Source organism: Amia ocellicauda, chromosome 3, assembly GCF_036373705.1.
Source record: "Amia ocellicauda isolate fAmiCal2 chromosome 3, fAmiCal2.hap1, whole genome shotgun sequence".
NCBI classification, from domain to species: Eukaryota; Metazoa; Chordata; class Actinopteri; order Amiiformes; family Amiidae; genus Amia; species Amia ocellicauda.
The window spans coordinates 36711380-36720844 of NC_089852.1; the positions used below are offsets into that span (position 1 = coordinate 36711380).

At 38.9% G+C, this 9465-nt stretch overlaps 1 protein-coding gene across 1 annotated transcript in view; it reads right to left on the reverse strand.

Annotated features, from left to right (window-relative positions):
* Window positions 1–6538, reverse strand: part of LOC136746643 (protocadherin Fat 3) — a 186468-nt gene extending 179930 nt beyond the window's left edge. The window contains exon 1 of the mRNA XM_066699266.1: window positions 6436–6538. The gene's annotated coding sequence lies outside the window, so the exon portion shown is untranslated. The remainder of the gene's footprint in view (window positions 1–6435) is intronic.
* Between the last annotated feature and the right edge of the window lie 2927 nt (window positions 6539–9465).

The following is a 9465-nucleotide window of genomic DNA, read 5'->3' on the forward strand; positions in this document are numbered from 1 at the left end:
AAAATAAACTTTTACATGGATAACCTCATCACCCTCTTATCACAAGCAGCAGCCTAAAGTTTTCCTTAATTTTGGTTTAATTAACAGTTGTTTTACCATCTGCAGCGGTGACATTTTTGCAATGCTGTTCTAAGTTTCCGATTGTATTTGGAAAGATAGGAACAGCTTTTTCTGCAAATCCTATTCCATTTCTATTCTAATATTGCCACATTAACTAGCTTAAAAAAAAAAGAAAATCCTCCTCCTGATTCACATGGAGCTACAATTGACTCTACTAAAATAATGTGCAATCTACAATGATCTGACAAATTTCACTGTTATTTATAATGAAATTTGTCTAATTGTCTAATAATGTCTAATTTATTCTAACAAAGAGAAAATGTCCTTGGAGCTCATACTAACACACGCATGCTTATCATGGCAGAGGTGTGTAAAAACATTACTTTCAGCTTTCCATTTATTTTCACTGAAGCTATTAAATTTGCTGACATAAGTCATTACTTTTGAATAATTGTAGCTCAGTTCATATAATTTAGGAATCGTTATTTAAACAGAACTGTCCTTTGAGATTCTAAGGTACACTGCTTCTCTGTCCAAAAGTCAATTAATTCAGTGAGAATATTCCCAGTACAATACATTTTAAATGTTTTTTTTGTGTTTTTTTTGGGGGCGGTTAAACAAAAGAAACCTTTAAAATGTATTATGGTACGTATGCATATTAACCTCACAGTATGCGTACAGTGAAGGATTATTTATCAAACAACCCATGTTTATACAGAGATAAATGTAGTAACTTTAAAGGCTTCGGGTTAACAATCCATCATCTTTTTCTCACCAAGGTATTGAGATTTCCTTAATATAAAAATATATTAAAGAATGCAATTTTGAATCTATTTTCAGGATTACTTTACTTTAAAGAAAGCATTACTACTGTAATTGCGCCTGGAGACATTTTGAAGTACAATCAAACAATTGTTGCGACACATATTAATTGCCATATTGTGTACCTCCAGAACTTTCTAAACCATCTTTTTTACCTAGATTATTACTTGCCATGGTAGTTATTTTGGCAGCAGTATTGCAGCTTGAGTAAGAGAAATCAGTGTGGAAATGGGGGTAGTTTCACTCGAGGTTCTGCTTGCCACTGGTCAAGCATTGCAGACTGAAACCTGTGACACACTGATAGCCTAGACTTTCCTATCTCATCTCCCCACATTCAGGACTGAACATTCAATTCAGAATAACTCTGACCAGCATTCACCCAACTGTAGGCTAATGTGAGTATAAATAACCTCAAGAGTACTCCACAAGGCTTGCATACTAGTAAGGGTTCCACCACTACGCCTAATATACCAGATAATATTCCTGTAGAGTTAGATGTAATCGACACACAGGAAACTGATTAGTGCCTCCAGGACTTGATGCTACGTACCCAGGGGTTAAATAGATGTGGGAAATTATTTACAAGCCCCCAATTGCTTCTCTTTGCTGCTCTTTAAAAATTGAGAGAGTGCCAACATGACCTGAGAATTAATGTAGCTGCAGTTAACCAAAACAACACATTAATGAGGAAATTACAGGCCCATCAATTTAACAGCTTTTAAAATCATGAATCTTTTAGAAGAGATAGCTCTCACTCCAAAAAGATTTCCGTCATTTTGATGTTCTGGGCTGGATTATTTTCAGTTGTCAATTTTTGGTGAAGAAAAATGTGAATTGGTCCAAATGAGTGGCACTGAACTCCATAGCACCCTCTAGAAAAATAGGGACAGTGGTGGAGTGGATTCTTCACTGGGCTCTGTATGATCTTATTCATTGTTCACAAGTCCTGAACATTTATAAAGGAGTAAACAGGGCTGATTTGAGAACTAGTTAAACCGGCAGAATATGGAGAATCAAGAAGAACGCAAAATGGTGTGACTGCTTAGAACAGCTCACCAAGATGTTCAGTGAATGTCAACATACAGCATCCTTCAATGAATCATCCAAACACTCAGTTAACAATTCTCTGCATGAATTAGATTGGACATATTAACTTTGAGGTCTTTTTACTAACATTTCTATATTTGTGGCTGGAATAATAGTTACATAAAAGCAATTACAAGAACAGAAAATAAATCAAGACTGCTACGACAGCACAGGCAATAAGCAAGAGATTAGTCCAGTTAGAGCAGTTGATATGCACCAGTATTTCAGTCCACTCATCCCTAACCTTGTATTTTAAATCTTTCTGAAAGGAGGGAATTAAAAATATATATAATGTTTTTACCCCCTGTAACTCCTGACTGGAGTACAAACCTGAGACAGGGCAGGATTCACACCACTTAGCACAGTCACCTTTCCAAACATCGCATGAGACCAAGCACATGACCTGCCAGACTGAAACCTGTCATTCACAGCTAGGCAGCTCAGCGAGATCCCTCAGTCAAGTGCAATGAATCGAAAGATGACATTTGCAGCAGGTGGCATAGGTGAACGCCCACTGCTTCTCGGCATTCCTGGGGGGGGGAGGTTGGCTTTAAGACTGGGGCAACATTTCAGCGGCACATTCCAACTCAGGAAGGAAGCAAGTGAAAACAAAGGCCCTCAAAAAAAATGCACAGGTTAATGACACAGCTATAATAGCAAACGGAAGGTATTGTATCACTGGCACTTATGTTCTTTATCTTTAATTATTTACGCAAAAGAGCAGTGAAATGCTACCATGTATTACCGGTGAAAGAATACACACAAACTAAGAATGATAACCGGGCGTGAAAACAGAAGCAGCAGCAAAGATCTACCTCTATGTAATTATTGTGCTGCACTCTCCTGTGTCATGAGGGGCACTGCTCAGATCACAATTCAATATTTAAACACAGCAACTATTATGAAGGAACTACCTGCAAAGCTGTCAACAATGCAGAACTGATTTTGAATTCAAGCGTTCAATTAAAAAGAATAACCTTCAACATTTCTCTGGAAATGGCTGGAGATTTCTCTACAGTCCCATGGAGAGACCATAAAAATGCAATACTGGAGCTGTACAAATCACTTACTTCTTTGTTTTCTCGTTTAAATATCCTCTTTGGGATTGGAGTGGAGAAGATAGCCACATTCTATTACTGATATTAGGTCAAATGTTTATTTTGTGTGGCTGATTTCTCGCTTGTAACATTTACTAGAACAGCTATGATGTATATACAGCTAACAAAACATTTTTATAATAATAATTTTAAAATGAACATGAATAGAAGTGGGGTGTAATGAAAGGGGACAACAATAATCATGCGTGAGAGCATTGTTGCCACATACTCACATTCATGTTAGGTGTTAAATGACAAAACAGGTAGTACTTGCATGTTTATGTAGTTATTTTTCAGCCACAAAGCATGCAACACTTCTGACAAAAGTGCAGAAGTAGATTGGGTACCAGACATTCATGTAATGGCTTTTGCTGTGAAAGTCTTGTGGTGAAAGAAAATGAACAACTGTAACTCTCCAGATCAAAAGCACTCAGCTATATACAGCTGCACTATTGAATAACTTAAACCAGGGTTGTCAGATCATATTTAATTGTATCATATTTAAATGTATTGATTACCCAAAACAATGAACATTTCAGAGTCTGGAAAGAGCCATGTTCAATTCATCCAGTTACTTGTTTAATAAGACCAGCTGGGCTGGAACAAAACCCAGCAGACACTGCAGCCCCCCAGGACTGGAGTCTGACACCCCTGTCTTAAACCATTTGCACCTCAATCTAATAAACCAATGTCACTGAGCTGCCCTGTAGTGGACCATGCGCCATCATGAGCAACTGCCATTCAAAATACAACAACGGCTCCTACAGCTGAAAAGGGCCAGAGAAACAATGGACTGTGGTCAAGTGGTCATCTTCTACACCACCAAAATGTTAGTGCTTGCATGCATCATCATGTGTTACGATGTTATCAAGATCCTGCAAACGGTATCTCAGGATTAACAGCAGCATCACTACGCTGGGCAGATGTGCTGGTACAAATAAGGCAGATACAGAATAAGCAAACAACATCACTGAGGGCTGAGCTCTGCTTTCTTCTCACTGCGGTGGATTGTTTTTCTAAGGCACCAGTTCCTGGGTTCATGGTGTATGTCGTTAGTCATTAGCAAGTAAGGAAAATCTAATGCTAACCTTGTGCCTGGACCTGTTACAGACAACACGTTTTGGACATTATTGGGAAATGTCTTAAACGGCAGTTATCTCCCCTACAGAATTGACAGGCACTGGATGTGGCTTATCCACAGGAATGGCAGCAGAAACCTCAGGTGTAGCAGAGTCAATTCATTAGAGGCATGAAATGTTGCCCGGAGGTGAAACCCGGCATTTTACATTTACACTCTTCAGATGCTTCAGAGCATATGAATATCCCTCTAACTTCGTAAACTCAATTCACTGGTATACATTTCAGGGGGTTGTTGTTGTTGTTTTATTATATTTTTTCTAATTTAACTCAATATGTCCTACTTCTTGTATTTAGCATATACATATACATAATCTCAAAACCATGAAACCAGAGTTTTGCATAATACATGCCTACAGATGCTGGTACAATCTGTATTCAACAGTTTACTTATAATTTTACAGAAGAAGGTAGTTATATGCAGACCTGAAAAACTAAATCTAATTTTCATGATTAATGCTCACCATGACTTTCTAGCCCAAAGCCCCATCTACCTATTCATGGTGATTGCAGAAAATTCCCTCTGGCATTAAACCATTAACATGCTACAATTTGTACAGCTGTAAGCATAAGCAAGGATAGGAAAAACAAATGTCTTCTTAAGGTATTCAATATATATCCATTAGTGTAGTATTATTGTGTTTAACACCACCCCCACAGGAAAAGCTACATTAATGGATGAATGCTCTTACTAAATATGTCAGCGAGCCTATACTGCTTTTGATTAATATTATCCAACTACTCATATACTGGTCAATCAGCATGCATCCAAGATCACATTTCAGGATCAAATTGTCTTTATGTAGAGAGAGAAAGAGAGAGGGAAACGTTGGAAAACTGCTAGATCCCCAAAATATCCACATTTCTTTCAGTAAAGCAAGTTACTTTATATGCCCAAATATGTAAAATTAAGAAATCCACATTACAAGGTAGTCGGTAGGAGCAACATCTGGAATCTGAAACAAGTGACAAGTTGGGCCATTACACAAGTCTCCCTATTAATATCCATAGCAATAGTATTGATAATGAATCTATATAGCAGCTAATCGATACGTTTTGGAGGTATGAAGAGAACAGGATTTCTCTATAGTGCATCAGTGTCAAAGTGTGAACGGCCACTAAAGCAGGCTATTGCCATATTTCACACACGACTGGCTTGACTTAATATTGCACATAATTAAACCTGACCAGCAGACCTAAAATGGATCAACTCATCGATTATGTAAGTGTAACTGTAAAGTTGAGATGTTACCGCAGGCACACTGGAGTCCTGCTGATACGAGTAAGATGTGGGGGAAAGTCTTTTAACTCCAAATCCTCATATATCATGGAGTCTAATTGATTTCCCGGCTTACGGTGAATTGCACGGTCTCTGCTGTAAGATTTGGATTTTATTTGACGTGCAATTTTTTATTATTATTATTATTTTTTTTTTTTTACAGCACAAGCTCAAGCCAAATGTGATAAATGTACTTTCCGGGGAGCTGTCGCTGTCCTGCACCTGAGCCCGCAGCCTCTCGCCGGCTGCCTCGGCCGATAAGAACAACGCTTGGGTGGCGGGCTTGTAGCGCAGATGTCCGCAGTTTTGCACACATCTGCACAAGGAATCCGATCCGATTGGTGGAGCAGCGCAGGTCGGCGCAGAGCTGCGGACAGCTGCGCTACCCGAACACGACCGCCCGACTTCATACAGCTGCCTAATATCCGAAGTGCAGCCACAGCGCACGTCTGTGAAGTGCGCTGCCACGGTTTGCACGTCTGATAGCCTCACCCTTAATCCCCGTGTTACAAGAATATGAACCAGCAGCACAGTATTTTAAACATGAATATACATGAAAAGCTTTACAAACAGCGAAACAACCATCTCCGCAAACTTTCCAAAAGGTTGCTGCAGCGACCAATCCTGCCGAGTTGGTGTTTTGTCGCTACAGCACTGCTTTCCAATCAATGCTACCCAAATGCTTTCTGCAACTTACGTATTTCATTTCAAGAAATAGGTCGAAATAAAACAGAACTGCGATTTTTCGTTTTCCTCTTCATTTACAAGTCGGTCTAGCACCGCCGCTGTATTCAGTTAAAGCTTCATTGGTACATATGCATGCATGCACTCACGACTCTGCACCGTCCTTAGTGTTGTAACGGCTCGGTGAAACGATCAAGGTTTGTACTTTGTTTCCAAACAAAAACGCGTGCAATGCGGTCGAGTTTAAAATGTAACGTGTGCTAAACTTACCCTCTGCAGTGTTGCAAATCCGTGTTTATTGTCTACTTTGCAGTAGTATCCACAGAAGTTGCGAGCATGCTGGTGAGTGCGGAGCGGGCTGTGTGTCTGCCTGCTTCTGTGCACTGAGGCACTTGTACAGCACAGCCGCCTGCAAAAGTGGGCAGACATAGCGCAACCTACTGGACTCCAAAAAACATCATTTAGCACACATCAAAGCACGCACAATGCTCAGTTCAACCAGAGTTACTCTGACTTTTATTAAAGGTTACGTTTTGGGGGCTTTTGCGAGAGAGGGTTGCCTCTGCGCCACTTTTTACTGCATGTGCTAGAAAATAGAAGTCCTTCCCTAGTAACACACAACGTTTCTGCAACGTTACATTGTTACCTGGATTATACGTCTAGTTCATTTATATATGCTGCAAAACTAGGAGTTTACGGTTAAGGGTGAAGCCCTCCCTCTCTCAGTCTCTTCCACAGAGTGTAAAACACATTGACTGTATAAGAAATCAGAAATAAGAAAGTGCTATTCTTCCACACTTCTTTCCCTCAGATTTCTGAAGGCGTGTGTTTGGGTGGGGTGCAGAGGTCAGAAATGAAGCATCAGTTCTCTACAGCATAGGCAGTTAAAACCACTGCGCTCTCTTGCCTTACTGAATTATCTAATTAACTTGTTGCTGCACCATATTGTAAACTGAGGTCTTCCATTGACAACATCTGCATTTGTGAGGACTGGAGAGAGGAGCTTGTGTTCTCTTGAGATTGTTAGGTACCTCCATTCCTAATGCGTAATGGTGGGAGTAACTCACAAAGCTGACTCTCACTAAATCTTTGCATCTAACATTGATTTTGTTAAGCCCAATCCACTGAATATGCACCTGCATCTCATTTCAGTTTCAGCAATTAAAATCGAATACACAAAAGAAAGAAATATACCCCCTGGACGTTTGTCTTTCAGCCACCATTTCTAGTGGTTTACTGAAATAGCTTTCTTCTGGTGATATTGTATGGTAACATTATCTTTTCCTGCCTTTAGTGATCAATACTCCCAAGCACAGAGAAAGGTGCACAGTATGTTAAAGATTTGGTAACTAAACATTTGAAAAGGTTTTCTATGAAATATCATTATGGAAACAGTGCAAGTTAAATTATGTGGCAACAGCTAATAAATTCCTATACATACGTATATTGATAGTATACATAATTATATATATTAAATTGGAGAAAAATATGCTTTCTTGTTTAATTATAAGCTAACCTTTAAAGTAAATGATTAAATATCTTGAAACAGCGAGGCTTGTCAACAAATGGACCTGTAAGTAAATTAAATCTTTATAATTAATGTTTGCATCTTCGTGCAAAATACAATTTGACAGAGACAGCAGGTGAGCGTAGGCCACAATGGCTTTTAGCATGTCTGTGGATGTCTAGCAACAAGGACAGATTGGCTGTCTCATGGGAGCCTTAACTGCCTGATACTTGGTATGATCAAAGCCCTGTGAAGGTTTGAAAATGGAGGACTGAATTGGAATTAGTATTCAGGTTGGAAATTACAAAGCTTCCTGGAACAGCAAGGGTGGATGTCTTCATCTGTATTGCAATTTCCAGGGAAAACAGAAATTGTCAGGGAACAATTGTATTGGATCTACTTTACCCTGGGATGAAAAACCAATGGGGGAAGAAAAATCAATACCAGACAGATAATATTACTCAGCCATTTATTATTATTTTATATGTTATATATCACCTTCAAAAAGTTAGTTAATCTGACACCTTCCAAAAAACAGACTTCATCTGTTCTTCTATTCATTGTTTTTACATAGCAAGATGTGCTGGCTGTCTAAGGTATCAATAGAAAAACCATCAAAGATCTCTCAAAATCCTTGTCACAATTCCTTCACATATAGCCTACACAGAAGCAACTGCAAACAAAAAACAAAGAATATACTGAACAAAATAATTTCCCCATCCAATCCACACACACACCTATATATGTACACTTACACATACCTTACAAAACCTCCCCTGCAGCAAGCCATGTGCCTATGCAAGCCAACCCTGAATGCAACACAGCTGAAATTGCTGACTTATAACCTTTCTGTTTTTGCTCTACAGATTTTCCACACTGAATAAACCTCCTCTTGTTCCTTTAGTAGTCTGCACACTGACAGGCCTTTCCACCTTGTCACTGGTTTGTTTGCATCCGCTGCACAGACTGCTGCTTTGCAGATCACCCTCAGAGAAGCCTCTGCATTATAAACCCAGGGGGTGCTGATCCCTCTTGTGGAACGGAGAGTGACACGCTTGGAGGAAGATTGTCAGCAGGTTCCCATCTATCCTCAAAGATAATGAATTAATTTAGAAAGTTTCTGCGCAAATGTTGTGTTGTTTGCTATGCCTGTCACTGGCTATTAGTTTAAAGGAATCAACATGATGCTTTTCCCCCTGATGTGTGAAACCATGTTATTTAAGTAATTATTTATTTGTTTGTTTGTTTGTTTGTTTCATAAGACAATCTCTGAGGGCAGCACCACACTCAAGAGAAGATTTAGTATTTGTTGTGTTTGTTTTTAATTAATCAATTTCTGAAGGCCCTGTTTTGAATGATAGAGAAATTGTAAGGGTAAGATTATTGTCTCCCTTTTCAAATCAAAATACAGACAAATACAACCTTCTTGTCCACAGTCTTGTTATTAAGGTTCTTGCACACGGTCTTTGTGTTACCAAAATGGCTGTATTCATGTATGGTGTCATTTCCCTTTGCTTTGAATCCCAGTGGGAAAGGATGTGCATGTATAATTTAACTAATGTAATTCAATGTATAAGTCAAACAGTACAGAATGATTTTAACAGCATCACATTATTGCATATATCCATTACTTAAAAAAATGCAATTAACAGCCATAATTTTTTTTCTCTCTGATTTGCATGACTCCTTTAACCTGAGATAAAGGCCTACACAATTAACTTTGGATAGGGGTGTGAGATACTGTATTTGCAATACATAGCTTTGGTTTTAACAAATGAAAAGGGGGCTAGAAC